This window comes from Alligator mississippiensis, chromosome 8, assembly GCF_030867095.1.
Source record: "Alligator mississippiensis isolate rAllMis1 chromosome 8, rAllMis1, whole genome shotgun sequence".
Classification (NCBI taxonomy): Eukaryota; Metazoa; Chordata; order Crocodylia; family Alligatoridae; genus Alligator; species Alligator mississippiensis.
This window is the reverse complement of record NC_081831.1, coordinates 70,472,651-70,498,133: the sequence shown is the minus strand read 5'-3', so window position 1 is coordinate 70,498,133 and position 25,483 is coordinate 70,472,651. Positions and strand designations below refer to the sequence as shown.

General features: G+C 42.8%; 1 protein-coding gene across 2 annotated transcripts in view; it reads right to left on the bottom strand.

The window, feature by feature from the left end:
* TENM1 (teneurin transmembrane protein 1) overlaps positions 1-25,483 on the bottom strand; it is a 1,265,690-nt gene that overhangs the window by 472,222 nt on the left and 767,985 nt on the right. The gene's annotated exons all lie outside the window — the stretch shown is intronic.

The window sequence follows — 25,483 nt, the reverse complement described above, 5'->3', positions numbered from 1 at the left end:
GATATCTAACAAAAAGCCGACATTAGCTACATAGTAGGCATGCCTACACGTTCATTAATGCGCCTTAGATACCACACATTTAGTTTAGTACTTCCTTAATAGAGTACTAACTAAATACGCAGTACCTAGAATTACTGCACAGTAGTGCCGGCACCCAACTATTTAGTGATGCTTACTGTGCATTAGCCTAATAACACTGCACAGTAGGCTACGAGTACAGTTTTTGACGTGACAAGCTACTGCGCAGTGTTATTAAGCTAATGCGCAGCAAACATCTTGTGTAGATGCACCCAGTGAAAAGCTCAGTTAAAATACATACACACTATACACAATAAATAAATAAATAAATCTTTCAAAACTTTGTTGAGTTGCAGCTGAATTCAATTCAGGTTCTCTGGTGTCTTACTGCAAGGAACAAGTTTATAAACTACAAAGCTACAAGTAAGCTTGGAAATTATTTAAATTTCAAGTATACCTCTATTTCATTTTTAAATGCAGCTAAGGACTTGGACAATGAAAATGTAAATAGGAGCAATCTAAACCACAAAAATGCAAGATAATCTTGAATACAGATTTAAAAAAAGAGGTTCTGAATTTAATTTACCCTTACTTTTGAGAAATAAAGTATGTTCACAGAATGAATCCGACATTGTCCCATCCAATATAAAGCTAAATTTGGTACTTGTGTATTCTGGAAATGCAGCAGGGTAAACACCTGCCTGCACTATGCATCAGTGATACTTCTTACGGTCTGAAATCATTAGAACCCTAATTGTGTTCTGCTGAGAAAAAAAAAAAATATTGCTGATCGGAACAGCATTTTTGTAGGGGATTGGGACCAGGTGACCCTCAAAGTCCCTTCCAACCATGGTTCTAGCTGTGCACCAAGAAAGAAGGAAAGCTACCAGCAGAAGACATCCTCATGGCCACAGCAGAGCAGAGACATGTAGCTAAATCCCCTTTATGAGGAAGGAATAAGGTTATATAAAAAATGCAAAACATAGGAGAGGAAAAGGGAGGGTATATTCCTAGCACACCTACCACCCCAGTAAGGATTTCTACCTCCCATATTTTTGTAGGAGTAGAGATTTCATGCAGTGCAGGGAAATGCACCAATAAATTGAAAATTACTTTTCTTTTAAAAAGGCCTCTTTTTTTATTAGGTATTATTTAACAGTGAGCTCTTCTTTAAATCACTTCAGTAGATACAGTTCTGTTTTCCCTTCAGTAATGAACCATGCATTTTTACTCAAATGTAGCAGGATGTTCAGTTCCCAGGATAATGATTAGGAGAAGATCTCCTGTTTTAATCTGCAGACAAAGCAGATACTGTACTTATGGTTTCAGTTCCCTGGGACAAAGATCTTAATGAAGACCAAGACTTCATGGAAATAACCTTTTAAAAGTTTGCACACTGTAAAAGCCTATCCTAGACCAATTTTGATTTGTATTTCCTAAGGTCACAATTTTCTTGATGGAGCTTACAATCGTCTTCTGAACTATTAATGGTCTTAATTCCTCAGTTCTTCTGTGCCAGAATACTGAACATTTCACTTGCAAGTTCGCCAGCCAAAGTTTCTCTTAACAAGTACCATATCTTTCAAAAAAAGACGTGTGTCTATATTGCCATCAATACTGGGTGCATTTTTGATATGCACTTCTAATCTGTTGCTTTGCTTGACGATTACCTCTCCCAGGGCACAGCACCACAAACTGCACGTGCACCCATCTGCTGCACAGCTAATTAGCAGCATGGAGGGGTTTTTTGATACCAGGCTGTCCTAATGTCAAAAACACCCACCGCTGCTGAAAAAAAGCAGCGCGTCACACACAACAGCAGCAGCGTGTGCTGCCAGAAATGGAGCTTGGCCAGTCAGAGCCACAATTTGGATGCCAGCCAGGCTTCAAGTGGATGGGTTCATGCCACTGCTGCCCCGGGAGGCCCCCAGGTAAGGCTGCTGCAGCCTCCCATACCCTATCTGGGTCACTTTGCCACGTACCAGAGTGCACGTGCAAGGGTTTGCCTGGGGGCAAATATGTACTGCTGCTATTTGTTCTGATGGAAATGTGCACCCCTGCACATGCGCACTCATTGGGACGCACCCCCAGTGTCCAGATAATATTGTTCCTTAATTCCAATTAAGGCCGCAGCTTGAGAATTCATGTCTTGCCATAGCCTGTAGGGTGGGGAATGCCCACACTGATCCCAACTACCCTCAGCTGCACTAAAATCTTGTGAAAAAGGACTGTTCTTCCATCTCCTGGAATAGATGGGTTGCTGGACAATGGTAGGGGTACCCATGTAAATCTATCTTATTTCTGATTCCCTATAATAACCTGAATTACTTTTGTATCACAAATTCCCACACTTGCCCACTCATCCACTTTCCTTAGGAATACACTCACTTTGGGACAAACCCACACTTCTGAGCATGACTCCAGACCCAAAGGTGGTATTGTAACGGGCTGTTCTTATTCAAACTTGTTTTTAAAAACACACACACACACACACACCCCTCTAAACTGGTTTGGAAGCAACAGTATTAAAAAATAAAATCTAATCAAATAAACAATTCACCATACATTGAATTCTCCTTAAGAACTGCAGGATAATGTTGAACGGTTTCGAAGTCGGGTATCTCTAAACTAGTCAAAGTTCCAGTAGGAGCTGGGACTCCGCTCTGTCAAAAGAAATACTTGCACGGAGACCAGAGATTTACCAGGCAAACTGAAGACTGTCTGGATCATGGAAGAGATCAATTTATTAGCTTATATTAATAGATACATTTTTACTGTCACTGCAAGCCACATCTCCCCCTCTTGAGACTGCAAAAAGGTTCTTCCACAGCTTTTTGGATGATTTTCCGAATATGAAATAATCACCAGTTACATTGCACAATTATGAGAGGTGTTCTAGAGCTTTTACATTAGTGCCACATAGCTCCTCTTTCCCTAAAAATTTCTGTTTCAGAACCACTTCTTTGCAAAATACTAAGTGGGGAATTAATGGTATCTTCTGCAACTGCATGAGAATGCAACACCCAAGACAATGAAACTCTAAAACAGACACCATAAAAGGCAAGTACAACCTCAAATAGTAACACAGGTGATCTCTGGGGGAATTGCAATTCAATGTCAAGTAAAAAAAAAAAAAGGGATTAATTGTATGGTTGCAGCTCACCCTGTTGCCATGACACTTCCACGAGCTCTCACAAACGGGCATTCTACAGCCAGTTAATTATAGAAGATCAGTCCTTGATCCCAAGCAAGCTTAGAGCTGGTGGAAGAGCATGTTCATGTCACTTCAGATACGTGAACTAGTGGGTCAATGTTTGATTATGTCAATCACAGGAAATTTGGCATAGTTTAATCTGCCAACAGCACTTTCCCTACTAGGTAACATCAGGAAACGGTGCTGCAAAAACAGCCTTCCCTTCCTCCTGCCCCAACCTTGTCCCTCCAGGCACCTCTGCACTTAGAAAAGTGATGTCAGCCTTGGCCCATCTCATAGCTGCTTTCCTTCTCTTTATCCCACATGCTGTAATCACTTCTCACTTGAAATTCCCACACCAGTGTTTGTCGCACTGAACTTTTTCTATGCTCCCTCTCCCACCTCGTACATCAAGGACCACACGGTATGCAGGCCTAGCCAACAGCAATGCACAGCTCACAAACTGACCTCTCCAGGAAGGCATCAGCATTGCAAGGCCTTCCATCTCAGACAAACTAAAACACCCAGGCCTGCGATAAATACCCATCTAGAAAACATAACTCCTTACTACTCCCACGCTGCCATGGCAGAGCAATGCACAGGAGGCACAATGCCTCAGTCCCACCTGCTGCTTGCTCCTTTCTGTCCTCTTTGGGGTGAGGGGGGAGTACCTACCTCCAAGGTAAAAGGAACTGAACATCTCATTTGATACCTAGGTCATGCTTTGTAACTATATAGATTTGAGTACTGTTCCCTATAGTCACAGAGAAACAAGCCCCAATGCTACCCTAACTATGCCTTGATGTGCAAAGCCATTGGGGATTTAATCTTTATTTGTGAACATAAGCCAGAACCTTAATATTCTTTATAGTAGCATTTTAACTGACATGATGCTTATGCCTGCAGAATGTTTTGATGCATTTACATCATATTTGTGATTTAATCTACAGCTCCATGCTTATCCCTTAGGTGTGCGGTATATTCCACTGTTAAAGAGGCAAAGCAAAAACAAAACAGCTGAATACACACTATTTAAGCAATCTATTAAAAAAATATGTCAGAGGCATATTTTATTATTTCTAAATTGGGTCATTGATCAGCAAGATGAGGAGCAAAGAAAGAGAACTGCTCCCCTAAAACATGCGACTCGCTTATTTATGTTGCATCTTCAATCAATAAGATAAAAATATTACTAAAAATACAAAGATTCATGGTTTTGATGCACTGCTGCCTCTCGCATTCTGATGCGAGCCCCACCTTCAGGTTGTAATAGAACTGTTTATAGGATTATCATCTTGTCATTATTATATATTAATGCTCCATTGCTTATGAATAAATGGCTGCTATATGATCTGGAATGAAAAGATGCAAATAGTTAAGCAGTAACAAATGAGATGTAGGGCATTCACACAAGACTGGAAGCACAGCAGCTCCTTCAGGTTGGCCTGAAATCTGGGGGGATAGTAGCTTCTCTCCAGTAACTGTTTTGCACCCAAAACGTTTTTTGCTGTCGTCAGCTAAGTCTACAGATGCATAGTTTTCAATAACAGCGGTGCCTGTGAAGGAACAGCTTTGATGGTGGATGTTAGACCAAGTATGTGGTAGGTCGTAGGGAACAAGTTTCTCTTTTTATACATACAGGCAGTCCTCAGACTTATGACACAAGTGGTTCCTGAAAATGGCGTCTTAAGTCAAAACGTTGCAACTCAGAACCGATATTCCCATAGGAACCAACGTTATAAAAAGGAGGGATTGGTTCCTGAACCAAGGCCTGATAACCTGTTTTCACCAAAAATAACCCAGAATTTTGTATTCAGTCAATTACAGATTAGTATTATAGCTACACTGATATATTTATATTGTAAATAGCAATCACACGAATTTGAAAAGAACTTCTTTGAGGTGACTTTGCTGGACTTTTTGAAGGGCTTTTGGTTGGAGTCTTCTCAGGAGGCTTGGCTGCAGGTTTTTCTGGAGACTTGGCTGCTTTCTTAACGAAAAAAAGTATCCAAGGGAGTTTGGACAGATGTTCTCCAGGGAGATGGGTGACAGCAACTTGTTCGCTGGCATGGCGTCACATCCGATCAAGCGTTGTTAAGTTGAAACAGTGTCAATTTAGAAACAGTGTAAGTGTGAAACATTGCAATTTGAAATGTTGTAAGTCAAGGACTGCCTGTACTCTCTCTCTCTATTTGACCTCAAGGGCACATATTCATGGCATGGGCAAGTAGCTTATATCCATTCTGGGACTGACAAAGCAGTTCTTACTGGTACGCAGGATAGGAGAAAAAAATTCCTTCCTGACTCCATATTTGGCGAATCAGTATGACCGGCACATAAGGCTTACCTTCCTTGTACGCCAAAAAGTGCTTCATGAAGAATGTTGCCAATGCCTCCTCCCCCACCCACTTGGCTTGGTGCCATTCTGTACCTCCCCTCATTCAAGGGAATATTTTGCATTTTGTGTTTATTTGCACGAATAACAAAGTAAAGTTGCAAATAATGGGAAAACTCAATTCTTTTTAGCTATTAAACCACTTTAAAATTACAACAAACATGTGGATAAATTACAGTGAAAAAAAAAAATAACATTCTCACCCTCTGAATGGTATTTTCCCTGGCATTTTAATTAACCTTGTGTTAGTGATTAATTAATACCTCATTTTCTACCAGCTCTACTTTTTGGCAACTTTTTTGCTAAAATAGGTAAAAAATGCAATAAGAGTACAGTAAGATATTACCAATGACATTGGTGGAGAATGGCATTATGATGTGAAGAGTTAAGTAAGGATAAGACCCACAGGCTGCTCCAAAAAGCAGGCAAACTTCTAAATCACTTCTTTTGGCAAAATGGTACTGAGATTATAGCACTGATATTAGTATTACAGTATTGCTAATGGTGTCCATAATATATGCAAGATGATGTACCATATATAAATCATTTATGATGTACAGAAGCTCTACTCTGTGTCCTTGATTAGATCTATCTTAATTGACCAGTACAAATTCCCATAATTTGAAATGGCATTCATGATATAAGTCCTGACCAGGTTTTCATGCTCTGGTATGCCAAATTTGAAATGAGACAGAAGCTTTCAGCAATATACGCCAAGGTGGGATGGGGGACTTAAGACTAGTTTTTGTTGAAAAAACATTGCCTGCTCTTGTACGTATACACGTTAGAAGGAGGCTGAAGAAATAAGCTTCGTATCCATTAGGGTATTTTTGTAAAACTCAGCTAGTAAAAACCCTTCAAAATGACTTGAACTTTAGTTAGGCCATGGAGTGATACAGAGATGACCAAGACGTACAAACCTATGAAATAAGCTCCCACCACCACCACTCCATACAGCATATAACATGTGATCCTCAGGAAAGGGCAGCTTCATTCAACTTGACAAAAGAACCTAGATACAAAAAGCCTCTTCTTTTACTTAAGTGAACTACAGCAAAAAAACCATTTTTCCTGGTACCACGTGGTAGGTCTCGGACCTTAACGCACTCTGGAGGGTCTGCTGTTTATTCTGTTTTGGGGCCTGCTCCACATTTACGTCTCCCCTCTAGCCAAGCGGACAGCCCAGTTTTGAAAGACAACCAGGAAGAACCTAGCATCTGTGCACACCTCTACCTTCTTCACCACAGTTATCAGACAATATGCAGGAAAAACTGCTTGAAATAGCATCACAAAAACCAAGAACAATAACTCGCAAGGCAACAATACCTGAATCTCTACCAAGGCACATAATGAACTTTGCTTAGTATGCCTGGGCCAAGAGCCACTTAAAAGCTACCTGGCTACTTTGACCGCTAGCTCCATCTTCACTTGATTTTAACAGGACTCGGATCATGTACCCCCATAATAAGTTGGGGGGGGGTTGGTTGTTTTTTAAAGGGTACATCTAGACATGTCATCTTCATTTAGCTTTTAGGTCAGACAGGCATACTTGTGCTAGCACTAGTTACAAGAACAAAGAGGGAGTGAGATTTAGCATAGACTAACAATTTCAAAAACCTTTCTGGCATGCTAGGTACACAGCTTAGTTATTAGCCCAGACTTGTCAGAGCCACAGTATTCTCATGGCTATTCCTACTTAGGCGAGTTAGGTTAGAAGAAATCCAAGTATCCCGTGTATAGGTTGCAACCACATTCTCTTTTTCTATACAAAGCAACATCAGTTTTATCACAGACTTCAAAGAGCCAACCAGGATTTCACTGCAGGATTACATTTAAGCAGAGCAATGCTCCTGTTATCTTGGAATATACTGCATAATTACAACACAAAAAACACACTTTAGGAAAAGCCAGAATAAAATTCTAAAAAACAAAAGAAGAGAGACCTTCAAGAGTTGTTTCTAGGCTCTATCACTTTCCTGGCAGGTTGAACATTTCTACTTGCCAAAATTGCCAACCTTCTTTCTGTCGATGACTGGCTACAACTGTCTCTAGTCAGTAACAGCAATAGCCCAGCTTCACTTACCTGTTTTAATAGGTGGTATTTTTAGTATTACATTTCAATTAAAAAAACAAAAAACAACAAACCAAACAAACCTTATTTCTGTAAAAAAGCAGAGAATGCTACTGCCCATTGAAAACCAGATTATTTGAAAAAAAGATCTTAGTCCAAGTTCTAATTCTACCTCCGTCAATGAGGAATTTGGGAAAGTTACTTAACAGTGCATCTCTTTTCAATCTAGAAATGGAGACATTTATGTACTTTATGGGGATGTAGTAACTAATGTGTACAAAACATTTAAACTATAAAAATATTGACAGTGGCAATTTGTAGAAATGTTTCAATGCTAACACTGTGCTTTGTTAGACTGCATTTGGACTCAACTCTACTTCTAAGTCTAAACGGCCCAAAGTTCATCAACTCCAAAGGAAACAAGGCTAGTCCCTGTAAACTGTACTTTCTCAAAATTCTGTCTACTTCCATAAAACAGTTACTTTACTTTGACAAGTTGTCCAGTGTCTCAGCTATACACATTATAGCTCAAATAAATCATCAAATGTTAGCCACATATACACATCATCCCTCGTTAACACTTTATAGTATCATAGTCCAAACTAAGTAAATGGTGCAACATAAACTATAATGATCAATGGTTTTACAGCAATAATGACCAAAGTAGAATAAAAGACGTTACCTGATCCACACTTCTACGAAAGGAGTACCCTGGGACGTGATGGCCTTCATCTCTCTTCAAAAGGTAAGAGTCTGTTCCCTTACAGGTTGGCTGATCTCCTATGCAGGGCTTTAAACTAGGTTCATTGGGGGACAGGGATGCAGACAACAGTGAGAGCCTATGATCAATGAACCATAAGCCATGCGCAAGAAAAGTCCATGTAAGTACTAAAGGGGCCCGATGGACATCAGGACAGGGGGGCACTAAGGGCACCCATAAGGGGGCTAATATGTCTCTACATTAATGCTAGGAGCATGGGGAAGAAGCAGGAGGAACTTGCACTCCTGCTTGCAAACAAAAACTTCGATTTAGTTGGGCTAATTGAAACCTGGTGGGACCCTAATCATGCTTGGGCAGTCAGCATTGAGGGCTATAGGCTGTACAGACAAGAGAGAGTAGGGAGAACCAACCATTCACATAGGTTCTTAACCTGCATTCAGGACCTTTACCCAACACAGGAGGTATACAGTCCCACTAGGGGAAATGCCTTACTGGATGCGGTCCTGGCTACAGGGGATGATTTATTTGGTGGGGGATCTTCTGACACAAGGTAACCTAGGGGACAGTGACCATCACTTGATTGAGTTCACTATCCAGCACAGGGTGGGAAAGATAACCAGTAGGACAGAAGGGCTAGGCTTCAAGAAAGACTAACTTCAGTGTGCTCAGGAGATTAGTTAGCGAGGCACTGAAGAAGAGAATTGGTGAAATAGGAGTCCAGGAAGGGTGGTCGTTCTTAAAGGGAGCAATCCTACAAGCGCAGAAGGAGACACCTTTGCACAAGAAAGGGAGCAAAGGGGCCAAGAAACCCTCTTGGCTGAACAGGGAAGTCCAGGAAAACTCAAGGGCAAAAAGAAAGAGGCATATAGGCTGTGGAAGCCTGCAGGGAAGCAGCAGTCAGAAAGACCAGAGCAGAAAAGGAATTTAGGCTGGCAACAAAAATTAAAGACAACAAAAATTCCTTCTTCAGGTATATAGGGAGCAAAAAGGCGGCGCAGGGTAGTATAGGCCCTCTACAAGACAAACTAGGGGAACTAGATAGCAGGGACAAAGTTGAGCTCTTCAAGTAGTTTTTTGCTTCTGTATTCTTGAACTCTGATCAGGACAAATCTCCCAAATGGATCATAGGCAGGCATAAAGGTGTAACCAGTCCACCAACTGTTAGCACCGACTCAGTGGAGAGACAGTTGGAGCAGATCCTGCCTTACTAACCTCGTTTCTTTTTATTACCAGGTCACAAAATGCTTAGACGCAGGAATTGAGATGGATGTCATCTACCTTGGACTTTAAGAAGGCCTTTGATACTGTATCTCATTATATTCTCATAGATAAACTGAGAGACTGCGATGTAGATGATATCAGTCATGTGGGTGGCAAATTGGCTTAGGGGGGTTGCACCCAGGGAGTGGTAGTGGATGGGTCGGTATTGACCTGGAAAGATGTGGGCAGTGGAGTCCCACAAGGTTCAGTCTTTGGACCGGTGCTGTTCAACGTCTTCATTGGTGACTTGGATGAGGGCATGGAAAGCACTCTGTCCAAATTTGCAGATGATAACAAATTATAGGGCAAAATTAACATACCAGAGGCCAAACAAATCCAGGCAGATCTGGACAGGTTGGAAAAAATGGGCAGAACAGAATAGGATGCAGTTCAATAAGGACAAATGCAAGGTGTTGCACCAGCGTGCTTACAGGCTGGGGGAGGACTCTCAGCAGCACGGCAGCGGAAAGGGATCTTGGAGTCATTGCTGACACCAGATGAACATGAATCAATGTGATGAAGTGATCAGTAAAGCTAACCTCACTTTATTATGCATTAGCAGGTGCATGACAAACAGGTCCAAGGAGACGACACTTCCCCTCTATTCAGCATCGATCAGGCCACAGCTAGAGTACTGTGTCCAGTTTTGGGCACTGCACTTCAAGAGGGATGTGGATAACCTTGAGAGGGTTCAGAGGACAGCCACTTGTACAATTAAGGGCCACAGGCAAAACCCTATGAGGAGAGATTGAAGGCCCTGGACCTCTTCAGCCTCTGCAGGAGAAGGCTGGGAGGTGATTTTAGAGCCACCTACAAATTCATCAGGGGAGGACAGCATGGAATAGGAGATGCCCTGTTTACCAGGTCACCCATTGGAGTAACTAGGAACAACGGCCACAAACTGACAGGGGACAGATTTAGGTTAGATATCAGGAAGAACTTCTTTATGGTGAGGGTTGCCAAAATCTGGAATGGGTTTCCAAGTGAAGTAGTGCTCTCCTCTACCTTGGGGGTCTTTAACAAGAGGCTGGACAAGCATCTGGCTGGGGTCATCTGACCCCAGCGCTCTTTCCTGCCCGGGGCAGGGGGGTGGACTCAGTGATCTGCTTAGGTCCCTTCCAACTCAAACATCTACGAATCTGACATTTAGTTGTTTTTTTTAGGATTTACTTCCAGCTTTAGTTCATCATTTGGCTTATTACAAAAAGCATAAAAATTAATTTGTAAGCCTGTGTCAATAATTACATTCAAGTGATGGTTTTAAATACTACTTACTGCACTTGTGATATGCAGTTGTTAAATAACTAAATGTGCAAAAGCTATAAGGACAGTATTTGTACTTTTCATTTTGATGTGCAATTTTATGCTTTGGTATTAGTATAAAATATATGTATAGAGGCAGGTAGCTTTGAACTAATTTGCAACGACACTCTACTAGAATAGTAAAGACTTGACTGGAACAAATAAAAACCATCCTATTTTAACAAGCGCCTACTTAGAGCTGGGCAAAAAAACAACACAAAACAATACTTTTCAGCTGAATAATTTTCAGACACCCAAAAATGCAGTTCTGGCACAATCACAACTACTTGAAACTAGTCACTAAATTCAATCCACATTCACAACCAGAAGAAACAGAAGATGAACACGCACACTTAATTAAAAAAGTTACACAAAATAAAACAGAGAATGAGATGAAAGAGATGCCTAGACCAAAAAAAAAGCAGCTTTATTTTATTTCCCCATCAAAACATTCTTCTTTTTCTTGAGTTGAATTCAAAGTGATTTTCTGCTCTTTTTCTATTTGGCCAAACCAAGGGGGAAAAAAAATCATGTTTTTATACAGCCTGATTTCTAGCTCTAAGAGAAAGATGGTCATAGACAAAATAAACTAGCTCAATCCGTTTCTTCCTACCCTGCAGACCTTCAGCGACAGGGCATGTTCGCATGGCAATATATAACAAGGTGCCAGCAACAATGCTAAAGAAAAATATGATGAAACAAGGTCATCTATGCCTGGTTCCTCCTATAGAGGAAGGGCTATGATTGCTTTGAACTATAACTCTTAAAAGCTTTATCTTTATTGTTTTATAAAATTTTAGGTTCTGTGCTTAATATCATATAAACAGGTTTTTAATGCAACTACAAAAGAAAAAGGTAATATATAATTACTACGAATACCGTCCTTGTTCATACACACACTAAACAATATCTCAAAATACAGTATTCATACTAAACTTTCACATACTTTGCAGGCTTGCATTTGGGAATGTTAACATCAACCCATAAAACAGTTTCTCATGGCCTGTAGCTGATACTCTAGAAAGCTTAGCACAAATTGCTCAGAGCAGTTCAATACAACTCATATATGCTTTCTGATTCCAAAATTCAATTTCATAAGTTGTAATCAGCCACAAAAAATATTACAAGCTGAATACAAGCAACATTAACAGGCAATTTCTTCTTCTTATTGACTACTTATCAATGGACAACTTTACTTAACTTGAAACAATCAGTATGTTTTATGGTTATTAGCAAAATTACTGATCATTGATAAAATGACTGTGCTTTACAGACCATTAGAAGTGTACCTGAATCCAAGTAACCACTCTGATATTTTGAAAAAGAAAACATCACGTTTCAATGCTAAATGCAGATGTTCAATCAATCATTAAAAGGATGGACAATTAGATTACAGCTGAACTTGTACCATTAGATCTGCCCCTGGTCTGAACAGGTTCACAGGGTAAAGGTTCTGTTTCCAAAGTAAGTTGGGAAGAAGGTCTGTCTGTAGAAAACAACTGTAACCCACCTGGACTTCTTTAAAACAAACCAACAAACAAACAACAAAACACCTATTTTTGGCCCCTTAAGCTCCACTTATGCAAGCATATACTTGCCCAAATCCTCAGCTGGTAGCACTACTCTACATTTTGTTAAGAAAAAAATCAAAACAAGCCAACCAGCCAACCAACCCCAATAGATGGTGTTAGTTTACATCAATGGAAATCAAACTCATTCATTCATTCTCAGTTTTTACTATTTTGTGACTTCACTGAACAGTCTTGATCAATATTTTGATCCTTTCAGGCATTATATTAACTCTAATCTATTTTAAAATGTACAGATTTCCTGAAATACTGGAGTCACAGGAACATGCAAGTGGTACAATAAGTTGGAGATGTGACCCGAAAAGCTGTCATGTTTTAATCTAGGACTGTCCAGCTGATGACCTGTGCACCACATACAGCACACAAAGCACCTTACTGCAATCTTTGTCCCCCTGGTCCAGCTGCTGCTACCCCTTTGCACTTTTTCTGCTGCTGCTGGAGACCCTGGGACTCTACTTTCAGTTTTTAAGGGCAGGGTGGAGTGGTACAGCCTGTGGGGCAGACGGGAGCATGCGGCTCACACAATGTGCAGTCTGGGGGTGTACAGCCCCCACAGACATTAGGAAGCTGGACAGCCCTGTTTTAAACTCAACTAAACAGGCTTGAAATATCTGGTATAGACCCATTCTATTAGCATTTGTTATACTCTACTATAGACTCTTGTCTACAATACAGTAAACCTATTTATTACCACTTGTATTGCATTAGCAGATTGTATTGCACAAGCACCTAGAAGCTTAAATTGTCCCTGAGGACTCCATTGTGGTAGGCACTATATAATCACAAACACCAAGATGGCCCCTGCGTACAAACCAATGACTTAACCTCACCACCTATTACACTGCAATATCTGAGGTAGTTAGCTGTGTCAGTGTGAAGTCAGGCAGAAGGGAAGGCAGTGTGGCACATTAGAAAGCAACTGGTTCAGGGAGGTATGGCCCTTTCATAGGTGACAGCCTGTTTTGCCAGATGCTATGAAGATTCATTGGGTATGAAAGGTTATTCCTCTCTGAGCCAGCTGGCCTCTAGAACGAGCCACCAGTGTCCTACCTTCTGCCACTAATACTCCATATTAAATCGTAGCCTAGGCAAAGCCAAAGCAGGCCATTTGGCCCCATTTCATTTTGTTTCTTCAATTTAATTACCTAGCTATTTTAAAAGAAAATAAGTATATCAGTGTAGCAAGAGGTTTGGTCCTCCTGCTACTTTGAGAAGGCAGGCTACCTGAGAAGCAGCCTGCAAGTATGCCAAGGGGCAATTACGAGTCACATGGCTGGGCCATAAGCCCAGAGCTGGAGCTAGGGAGGTAGTGTAGCCCTGAGAACCACGGACAGAAAAGCTCCTGGTTAACATCTAAGCTGGGGCAAGCAATACTGGTGGTTTGTGGAAGGGACTAAGGGGAGGCAAGGAGATCCCAGATGGCCTAGAAAGAGAGGGGCCAGAGAGCCTTGAGACAGCAGAGGGCCCAAAGTGCCCGTTAGGTCTCACTCACTTTAGGAGCAGGGCCAGAGCCCAGGAAAGGCTAAAGGCCAAGAAAAGGCCACAGCCAGAGGCTGGTGGGGCAGCAGAGCTCGCGAGTCTCAACTAGTCTAAGAATAGGGTCAGGGTTTAAGGAGATGGACTGAAGGCTGGGAGGGTCAGGCACCCACAGCCTGGAAGAGGTGGTAGATACAAGGCCAAGGGCCTGGTGTCTGCAAGATGCAGAAACAGGGCTGAGGGATGCAGAATGGGCGAAATGCCTGGCAAACAGACAGCAGCTGGAGCCTAGAAGGGGACAGAAGGCAGGTCTGAGCTAGGGTGTTTGATAATATCTACAAGGCATTGGTGTGGGCACTGGGGAGGATGGAGCTCAATTAATACGAGTAAGGTCACTCGTATTCATGAGGATGACATCTGACTTGGGAAGCCCTGGAGCAGCCTTCCTTTTCTGAAAGTGTCATTTCATCAAGCTGTGGCAGAAAAGGAGAAGGGTAGACTGCCTAAGGAGAGCCAGGCTGACAGGGGCTGAGAGGGCTCCAGGGGGATCGTGGCCACTCTTGAAGCAGGACGCTGTTACATTGGTGCACTGGCTGGGAAAGTCAATGTAGGAGCAGGAGAAGCAGACCCTTGGGCAGGCAAGAAGAACAAGCAAGGCCAGGGAGTCCAGAGATCTCAACTGGCCTAGGAGCAGCACCAGGGGACTGAAAGTCAAGAAGGGGTAACTGCCAGTGACTGCTGAGGCTAAAGAGACCAGAGATCTCAACTGGCCTAAAAGCTGGGCCAGGGCCTGAGAAGAGGGGTCAAATGCTTAGGGCTACAGCCAGAGACTGACATGGTCAGGGACCTACAGCCCAGAGAAGAGAGGGCTCAGTTAGGAAGAGGAAAAGGCTGAGCAGGAGAACCCTAGGCTAACTTGGGGGCCAGAAGGTACAGAACCAGAAAAAGGGCCTCTGGGGTACAGAGAGCAATATGATGCCAGAATGGGCAGCCTTGGGAGACTGCACAGGTGCTACGTAAAGAAGCTTTTAGGGGACAGGTCTCTCTGGGGTCCTGGGTAAGACCTGAAGCTGCACCTTCCTAGGGGCTAGTACAATCTGGTAGAGCTACTCATGATGTGGTCTCTAAAGTGCCTTATATAGCAATCTCAGGGCAAGGCGAGTAGAAGGTGCTTTAAAACTCTAGAGGGTCTAAGGAGCAAGTACAGCAGGGGTGGTCAAAATTTGGCCCGTGTGCTGGATTTGGCCTGCCAGGCCAGCCTGCGGGGCCCCTAAAAAAAAAAAAAAAATTAGTCAATTAATATTTATCTGCCCCTGGCTGCTTGTCAAAGATGACCGATGCCAGAGACGGATGCCAGGGGAAGCCATGGCAAAACGCTGCAACAACAAGGCCCACCCGACCCCACCTCCCCCCCGCCAGCCAGAAGGCTCCTGCTCTCGTGTGGTCTGGCCATGCAGCTGGAAGCCACGTGCTGCAGAGCAGCTGGCAAGCGGGCATGGAAGTGGGGAAAGCGACGGTGGGAGCAGTGGGGAGTGGAAGCAAACTGGCGTGCAGGAGTGCAGAGCTTGCGCCAGTGTCCCGGGGCCAGCGCCGGTGGGGCCCAGAGTAGGGCAGCAGGATTGTGGGGCGTGGGCTGGCAGGGGTCTATAGAACTAGGCTGAGCCACACCAGCAGGGAGAAAGGGGAGCTGGCCCAGCTCCATAGAGCCCCAGCCGAGCAGGACCCCATGCTCCTGCCGCTCTGCTCTGGGTCTTGCCAGCACGTGCCCTGGGATACCGGTGCGGGCCCTGCGCTCCTGTCCAGGTGTCGCTGGCTCTCGTGCACCTACTCATTCGCGGTCCCCCCCACCCCATCCCTGTGGTACAAGTGGGGACCAGCATGCACAGCCCTGACCCTGCATGCCCTGTGCTCACCCATCCAGGCTGAGAAGCAGCAGCACAGAACAAACTGCTGCTCAATACAGAGAAAAAGCAGTCCCTCCTCCTCCCGCTGCTGGTGCTTCCTGATGCAGCTGCTCAGAGCCAATGTGGGGCTGCCATTGCCCTCTCTCTGCTGCCACTGCAGCCCAGAGGCAGTGGTGATGTGGTGGAGACACAGGACAGCCCTGCATGGACTCTGGGTGGCTGTACCAGGAAGCACCAGTCACAGGGAGGGGGAGGGGTTGCTTTCCCCACCACTGCTACTCAGCCCAAACACTCAGTCCCCACACCCACCCACAGCTCCCCACAAACCCCACACCTAACCACCCATACCCCTGCCCCAATACCCCTGCACACCCCACACAATATACAAGAGTAAGACTGCATTTTGAACTATTATTCAATCACTTCTACATATACAGCACAAGCATGCACAAATAAGGACAAAAATATATTTTTTAATTAAAATTTTAATTTTTAGTTTACAATTTGGGGTTTTTTCCCTTAAGATGGCAAGTCCTCTTCCCCAAAGGAGTACTTCCAGGGGCAAGGGGAGGGACTTCCAGTGGCAAAGGTCAGAGGTTGGGGCAGGACTTCCAGTCCCAAAATTGTGACTAGAGGGTGGGGCACCCTATGCATCCCTCAATAGCTTGCCAAAACTTGATAAGTGGACCTCTGCCTGAAATAAATTGCCTGCCCCGAGGCAGAGCCATGCTGCCCGTTCAGTCTCACTGGCCTAGGAGCAGGGATAGGGCTCAGGAGCCAAGGAGGACCACAGCTAGAGACTGGCAGAGCTGGAGAGCCCATGGGTCTCAACTGGCCTAGGAGCAGGGCCAAGGTCAATGGAGAAGGACCGAAAGTTAGTAGGGCCACAGCTGGAGACCAAGGGAGTCAGAGGACTCATAGCTCAGTGAGGCCTGGTATAAGGATGAAGATAGCCAAGAGTCCATAGGGGCTGTTAGGATTGTTTAGTATGCATGACATCTGTGAGGCATGGACGTGGGTATTGGGGAGGATGGATCCCATGTAATCAGCTCTTAAGGCAATGAGTAGGGTCACCTGTACTTATGAGGAAGAGATTTGATTTGGGAAGCCCTGGGCAGCCTCCCTTTTCTGAAAGTGTCATTTCATCAAGGTGTGGCAGGCGAGGAGAAGGGGGGATTGTCCAAAGACAGTGAGGTTCACAAGGCCCGCGGGGGCTCCAGAGGCATCAAGGCTATCCCTGGAGTTGGACCCTGTTATACAGTCAGAAACACCAAATCCTCTCCAAGTCCTCAACTCCATGGAAAGCTCCCTTAATACACATAATGCATATGTCTAGTTCCTCCCCATGACCATCCAACACATAATTTCTGAAGTACTAGCACTATAACAGAGTCCCTTCAGCTAAAATCTCTTCTTTAGCTGTTGCTGCACATGCTACGGATCAGCTTCATCCGCGTTATTCCAAGGAACTGGAGAAGAGTACTTGGTGTGGCTGTACACAGAAGAAAAATAAGCAATGATTTATAGAGAATGAAAGGAAGTTGCTATATGGGGGATGCAGAAAAGTCATGAGAAGGTGTATGTGGAGGGCAGGAGAGGAAGACAGAGGACTAAATATAAAAAAGGGCTAGACTTAGAAAATCCCTTCCTGTCTGCTGCTAAAGTCTCCTTTCAAAATAGTGTTAATTCTCAAGCATTAAGGAACAGCATGGAGCTTCAGAGACAACAAGGAGAAGGTTCAGGATGCTTCCATACAGATGAGAAAGGGGAATACTAAGTGTAGTAGGAGAAGTTATCTAAAGAGATTGGCCAGGGAGGTCAGAGATGGGCAAGACTGAATGGATGAAGGAAGAAGCTAGAATTTCCAGACCATGGGCACCAGAGAGGGACAGGTGGGAACTACAGTCTGAAGCAAGGTTGAGGAAGTTGTAGAGAGAACTGGGAAGAAAGGAGACAGAGGCTGAGGGAGTCAGGGAAGTTCTAGAGACAACAACAACTGCAGATGTAGTGAGTGTGTGAAGCAATAAGGGGGACAATGTTTAGAGATCAATTTATGTAGAGGACATAGTGAGGTAGTGGAGAAGAACTGGAGCTAAGAGATGGCAAAAGCGAGAGGAGCATGCAGAGGGGCTGGTGGAATGGGCTGGGGAGATCCAGTACTGCACAACAGTAGCTGGAAGCAGGGAGAAGGGAGCAGCGGAAGTATGCAATTGTGGGAAGGAGCCTATAGTGGTTGGATGCTGTACAGAAGGGCCAGGGGTTTGCACAGGATGGGCATATGCCTGCAAGAGATGCAGGGGTGGAAAGTAAAGTATATAAGTGTGGGGCTGCTCAGCTCTGAAGGGGAAGATACAGGAATGTACAAGAGGGACCCGTATAGACAGCAGACGGGCTCAGCAGGAAGGATGAGGAGGGGGAAGAGACTGAACAAGGCTCCTGAATGACAGTCCTAGTACTGCCACATTGGTCGCTGACTAACCTGTGCCTCAGGGTCAGGTTCTGGCTAGTCCCAGCATGTGAAGCAGAGCTGGGAAATACAAAACCAGATGTGAAACTTGTCAGAACTACTGACAGAGAAAAAGGAGCAGAGTTGAGAATGTCTTTACTCCAGGAGAAGCCACATTGGGCAATAAATGAATGAAGGCAAGTAATTTTTAGGTTAAATTTCACCAGTGCTCTGTATCTAGAGCAGGGATGAGCAATTATTTCAGATGGAGGGCTGCTTACTGAGTTTTGGCAAGCCGTCAAGGGCCACATGACAGGCATCCAGAGGCAGATAAAGATTAAATTTTCTAAATTTTTAGGGGCCCCGCAGGCTAGATAGAATGGGTTGGCAAGCTGCATCCAACCGGCGGGTCGCATTTTGCCCACCCCGATCTAAAGTTTCACCAAGCCATATGGTGATTGATATTTTGGACATTAGGGAAAGGACAGGTATGGGGGAAAGGGGAGAAAGAAAAAGGAAGAGAAGAACAAAAGTAGAATACTGTATATTTGAAGTTATTTTTAAAATATACTGTTTCTTGTGCCAAAATTAAATTTTCTTGTGGGGAGGAAGGGGGAAAGAGATTAGATAAAATGGATACAAATAGACACACAAATTGAAGATTTAGATACCCTCATTAAAAAAAAATAAAAATAAAAAAAAAGGAGGTGGGAGGAAATTAATTCAATCCTTAATAAGTCAAATAAAGGATGTATCATCTACAAATCTCAGTACAACCTATGCTGCCATGTAAATTGTGAATTTCTAAAATAAATAATCCACCTCTTAAAAAATGCAACTCGGTCTGTTAGCACTCCTGACTTCAAAAACCTGCTCCCGCATGTGCCCTTCTAGTGGGAAGGGCAGCCTGGCAGAGTGTCTCCCACGCCTAGCCTTCGAGCCCCCTGCAGTTTAAAACAATGCAAGCCCTTAGATCATCTTAAACAGACCTAAGTGGAACTTTAGATCAATTTAAACTGGTTAAGCCACTTTAAGGTCTTGAATCATTTTTTTCTCCACAACCCACAATTCAAGGATTTACAAGAAGGCTGAAACTGTAAGGGAGCCAATTTCAAGGGGGAAAAAAATTAACACTAATTTCAGATACAACATATGGCCCAAGTGCCTCTGACAATTTCAAAGGATTGGCAGTCCCAAGTGTTCACAACGGAGAATGGTTTAGAAGTCAGTATTGTAAACACAGAGAAGGAAGGGGGCGAGGAGACAAAAAAAACAAACCAAACCAAAAAAATACCACCACCTTTATTTACCTCCTGCTTTTATAACCTTTGTGACAGTCTAATTTCCAAATTTCCAAGTGAAATGAGGAAACTGAAGATTCTAGGTACTGCTTATTTGCTCTCCTTATGTCAGAAACATCCGAAGGGTTATAGTTAACGTTTCCAGAAAACATTTACCATCAGACAAACCAAGAAAGAAAATGAGACAATTAAGTTTTGCAATCAGCACCACAAGTACAGTAAACCAAATTTGTATCTGAAAGACCACAGAAAAAATAAGTCCTCACTTAAAAGTAGTAATACATGCTAAAGGCTATTAACACTCATTGGGGACCAGAGGCCAAATTATTTTTATGGGGATGCATGCAGAAGTTGCAGGCATGGCATGGGGGGAGAAACAGAGACACAGTACTTACATAGGGAACAACTGAATCCTGTCACTGCTCTCTGAGCAAAGGATACACTGCCACAGGCTGGGCCATCTCTCAAAAGGGCTGTGGTGAAGCTACTGCTGCAGCTCTGTCATCCTCTATTTGCCAGCAATAGGAGACAACTCATTATGTGATAGCTGCCCCTTTAGGTGGTCTCTTCAGCATCCCTATAAGCATCTTTTTGGCCTCTGCTCTCCCTAACTAGAATATACGAAGCTGCCGCCACTGGTATGGGTCCCCTCTGCTGCCCCTCTTAATACAGCAGTGGCCTCCAAAACCCTAACAGAGCCCTAAACTACTTCAAGTGTCCCAGCGCAAACATGTACCGCATTTTAGGGATGACAGACTCGCCTTAGAGTCCTAACCCTGGTATCCTGATCATCTTCGTTGCTTCAGGCCTTACCCCATATTCAGTGTGAACTCTAATACGTAGCGTTACGCTCAGGTTACTTATTTGTGAGCTATTCCTGTATTTGTACCTAGGCTATAGTGTCAATGGTATACAGTCAGACAAGGTTCCTTGGGTGAATTTGATATCTTTTATGGTATACAGTGTCATCCTTCACCCAACCCACACCAGTCCTTTTTTACTTTTTTTTTTTTTAATATGCTTTAATCTGGCTTGCTCTTCATACCAGACAAATTCCTTCTATGATACCGCATTCATATGAATGTCTCCGACCAGGGGTCTGGCCTGAGACAGCTCACTTCTGGTCCTCACATGTTTGTACTAGGAAGAGCAAGTATCATCAGTAACATGAGAACAGAATATAGTATGCAAGAACTCATGACAATTATTAACGCATGCAGCCCCGAACTGTATCTGTTGAAAGGCGCAGGGGTTTCATACTGATACAAGCCTGCCTTTCCTGGCAAGTGAGAAGAACTACAAGCTTTTCCCAATGTACAGTCCCATCCATCCACAGTCAGCTAACACCTTACAGTACCAAGCAAGACTTCTCTTCTCATTCAGCTGCTGGCAGCCTGCTACCTTTTGGAACCAGTTTCCATAGAAACAGAGGTCTGGTAGGACGAAATATGGTAAAGGAAAGTCAAGTCATCACTGTTTTGGATTCTCCATCTTAATCTCAAACAGTCCACCATCAGTTACCATGGAAACACGAGTGAAAACAGAAGGAAGTAGCTGAAAGTTGGAGCTCTCCAAGTTTCCATTTCCAGTAAAAAGGGATAAGGGTTTTTTTAAAACATATAAAAAAAATATTAAAACTCAAAATACAGAATTGGTTTGTTTGTTGTTGGTTTTTTCTCCCAAGTTACTGTTTGGTTGCATGTCCTTCATACATCGGGCCAAACAAATCATTGCAAATAAGTAAATAGCTGGTAAATCAACGCAACTATACTCATTTATGCCAACTGAGGATCTTGGCCCATGACCACCCCCCGCCCCACCTTAAAAACTTCTTTTTGATTAGATTGGGGTGGGGGAGGAGTATTGTTATTCAAAATGGTTTGACTGAAATGACCTTTCTATCATTTCAACCTCCTGAAAGTTTTTGTAAATGTCCAAGTCACGAGATAAGGCCCATTATTGGATGGGCCTTAATAAAAATCTACCACCATGTGAAATATTTTCTAAATGCATTTTTCTTCTTAAACCAAGACCCAGCTGAGTCTGATATTTGTTCTGTGAACATTCATAAAAACAAAACAAAACCACCCCCAAAACACAACCCCCCAAAAAGAACAAAAACCCAACAACTTTTCATGACTGAAAATGGGGAAACACAAAGGGGTGCAAGAGTGCCTGTATCAAAATGTAATTCAGAATTCAACATTCATATATCCTCTTTCCAAATACACTTCCAGCTCCAGTCAAACTTAGGGGGTTGGGAGAAAGGAAGGGAGGAGAGGAGAGAGGAGGCACACAGTTAAAAATGATTGCCTGCAAGACTTTTATGGATTTACACTAGGGGTTTTTTTGTGTTTTTTTTGTTTGTTTGTTTTTTTACAGATATGATAAATACTTTGGATTCATAGTTCACATTAAATTTTGCTTTGAAGCCTACAATAAAACTCTGGTTAACTCACTACTTTAGGGGGAACGCAAGTAAAAGCTGAATTATCCAGTAGTGTTACAATAATTATCAAAAGTTGGTAGTGGCAGGTGGGCGTGAGGAGGTGACACGGACAGGGAAGTCAAACACTGGCAAAATTAAAGTCAGCAAGGCAAAGTTATCCCATAGGTGAACTAGTCAGAATTTACGATATGTAAAGAACCCCGATACACGGTTAGAACCACAAACTAAAAGTGGGGGCAATTTTTTCTGGAAGGCATGCCACAAGTTAAGCCCTGCACCTTCCCTAGGTGCCACTCTGATCCTCCATGTCTGCCTGATCTGTTGTTCTGCTTTCCATTCCCTACACAATCTGCTGCTGCATTACCTGTCCCCTCCCTCACCTGCCACATCCTACGCAGTCTGCTGGGTTCACAGCAGCAGCCTGTGGCTTTGACTGGCCACCCAAGGACTAAAACAAGTTAGCCCCGAGACCACTGATACTTTAAAACAATCTTCTACATCTTTAAAAAAGAAAAAGAAAAAGGAAAAAAAGAAAGGCACTTTACACCTGGTTATGTGTAATATGTTAATGAGTTTGGTGGCATCTTTTTAAATCTAGACCACTCTTTGCTAGAGACTATAAACACCTTATACATATTCTGACATAAGTAGCATTTACTTAAGAGAGGCTCCCAACTGCAAGACTAGGTCATTGCTGATTAAGAATAAAGGAAATTAGTAGTGCTGAGGAAAGGCTTCCAAAGCAACGAGCCAGCACTAAATCTGGTTCTGGCCAGTGGTTCTGGTTTGACACATTCATATAGAAAAAAACTGACCAAAAATTTGACTGAATTGAAAAGATGCATTATACTGCTTCCTAATTCCTCCTTTTTAGGAAAAGGAATCATTTTTCTTAATTAAAAATTACCAGCTGAACAGAAATAGGAATTTACAAACCACAGGCAAATTTCTCCATCTAGTGCCAACTGATCTGAAAGCTTGTTAGCTTCTATGTTACAGCTTTAACCACTGCAATTAACATCCAATCATGTAAAATTATTTGAGGGGATAAGAGAAAGAGATTTTCTCTCTCATTTTTTTTTTCAAAAACAGTATTTTAAATACAACTTAATGTTTTAATTTCTATTGTAATGGTCCACTATTAAGAAATATTTTAGACTAACCATGTATATTTTTTTCATGCAACAGCAAAAACATCAGTTTGAGTGCCTGTCCATACTCTGCAAAGGGTTGTTGTGTTTTGTTTTTTTAAAGGAAACAATAGACCTATATTATCAACATCTTTTGGCTACTTAATACTCAAACTTGTAAAGATTACAACAGTGGAGGGCTAATCTTTTTGGCAGGTGTGCCACAAATAACCCCCATGAAGTCCCAGAGTGGCACTCTGATCCCCTTCCCCTGCCCAATCTGTTGCTCTGTCCTATCTGTCACTGTGCAGTCTGCCCCCTTGCTGATCTGTCATGAGCCACTTGTTGAAAGCCCTTTGCTCAGAATATTCTCTGCATTCTCAACGTTTTTATTTAAAATTAATTAAAAAAAAAAAGAAAAGAAAAAGAAAGAAAGAAAACCCTGCCCCGCCCCTTCCCTCCCCCCCCCCCCCAAAGGAGGGGGACACGACTGATCAGAGACTGGGATAAAAAAAAAAAATACAAAGATACAGATTTATGTCCATTAACAGCCTGCAGTAACAATCACTAGAGCCAGTCTTGGAGGCTGAATGGGGAGCAAAAATTGTTGTTAGATTACTCATGTAAGTGCTACATAAGATCAGCCCCACTATAGGATTCCCAATTTTAACTTGGGACCATGTCTATGAACAAAGGACCTGTTCAAGTAAGGGTTAGGCGAGCTAACTGCTTTGGCAATCTCTGAGTCTTGATTTTTCTCACTGCTATAAAGCACTAAACGTTTAACTCCGTGTTGTTGAATGGGTGACATGCACTCAAGAGACAGCTGAATCTAGACGAGAAAGTACCAGGTTAGGAGTCAGGGGCTTCCAAGCTTTATTCAGGGCTCTGGCACTGACTTGCTGCATGTCCTTTGGGAACTCACCCAACCTATACACACTGCTCCAACTGAAGTTGTGAATGTACTACCAATTTTAAAAAGCTGCAGCACATGGATCAAGTGTTTGCATCTCATTCCTCAGTCTGTAAAGTGGGGACAACACCACCTCTGAGCTATTTAAGTCATCAAAAGCCTTTTACAACTGTTAAGTACAGCACTACACAAATACTCCCTTAAATGATCTTAACTTGAAAAGACTTCAAAATGCTTAAAAATTAAAAACTCTTAGACATCATGAATCATATATTGGATAATATCCTGACTACTCCAATTAGTGTCAGTGCCAACAATAGGAAGTCTCAACTTCAATGAAAGCAGTAACAGAAACATATACTTAAAAACAGGCTGTAAAACTTTCTTTAGTTTGAGCACATTAGGCTTGAACAGATCTGTGGGCATGTCCGCCACGTGCAGGCACACGCTGCTTCTGAACACAAGCTTTTGTTAAACCAATGTATACACGAAAAGCCTACTCAAAATGCATCAAAAAAGGTACAAAAATGCCTGCTCAAATAAATAAGGGCTTCACTGTACAGCTTCCACATGCAATATCTGTATTATAGCATCTTAAAATAACATCCATGTCATTTTTATGTCAGCTACGTTGCCTCAATTACAGTAATACAAGAGATTTATTTTCTCCCACATCTGACTACTTGAGAGGCAATTTGTTTCCCCCATAAAATGTGTTTGCTTCTGAAAGGCATTTTCCAAAGGAGGTTATTTTCTAGTTTATTAAGGGTGACCAATTGCTAGGCTAAATTTGGGAAATGAAATGCACACGTTTCTTTTTCCTTCTCAAAACTCTGACATGCTTTCTTTGGAAAAAAAATAAAAGTGTTTGCCACAAGCACCTGCCCTTTAAAAAAGGAAAAGAAAAATGTGTCTGAAGAACACATATGGAACTTGAAAACTTGTAACTACTGCTTACGTGCAGTCTAAATTTAAGTGAAGGGAAGCGAATGATATTTACATTTGTGATCTAAAATGACTACCTCATCAACACACACACACACACACACACACACACACACACAAACCCAACCACAAAAGCTTCCCACAACCCTTTCCTAGGATAAGATCTCCGCGCTCTCCAAATAAAGAGCCACACGGATTCTAAATACTCAACATGTCACCAAGGTCTTGCACGAGATAGGATCCGACAGGGAGGAAAGGGTTATTAATTGTTCGCCATCCTGTATTTAAGTCAGGAAAGCGCCTTCAGCATTTATAAAATACCCCGTAACGTTCTGACGAAGCCATAAAACGAGACGTGCGAGAATAACAA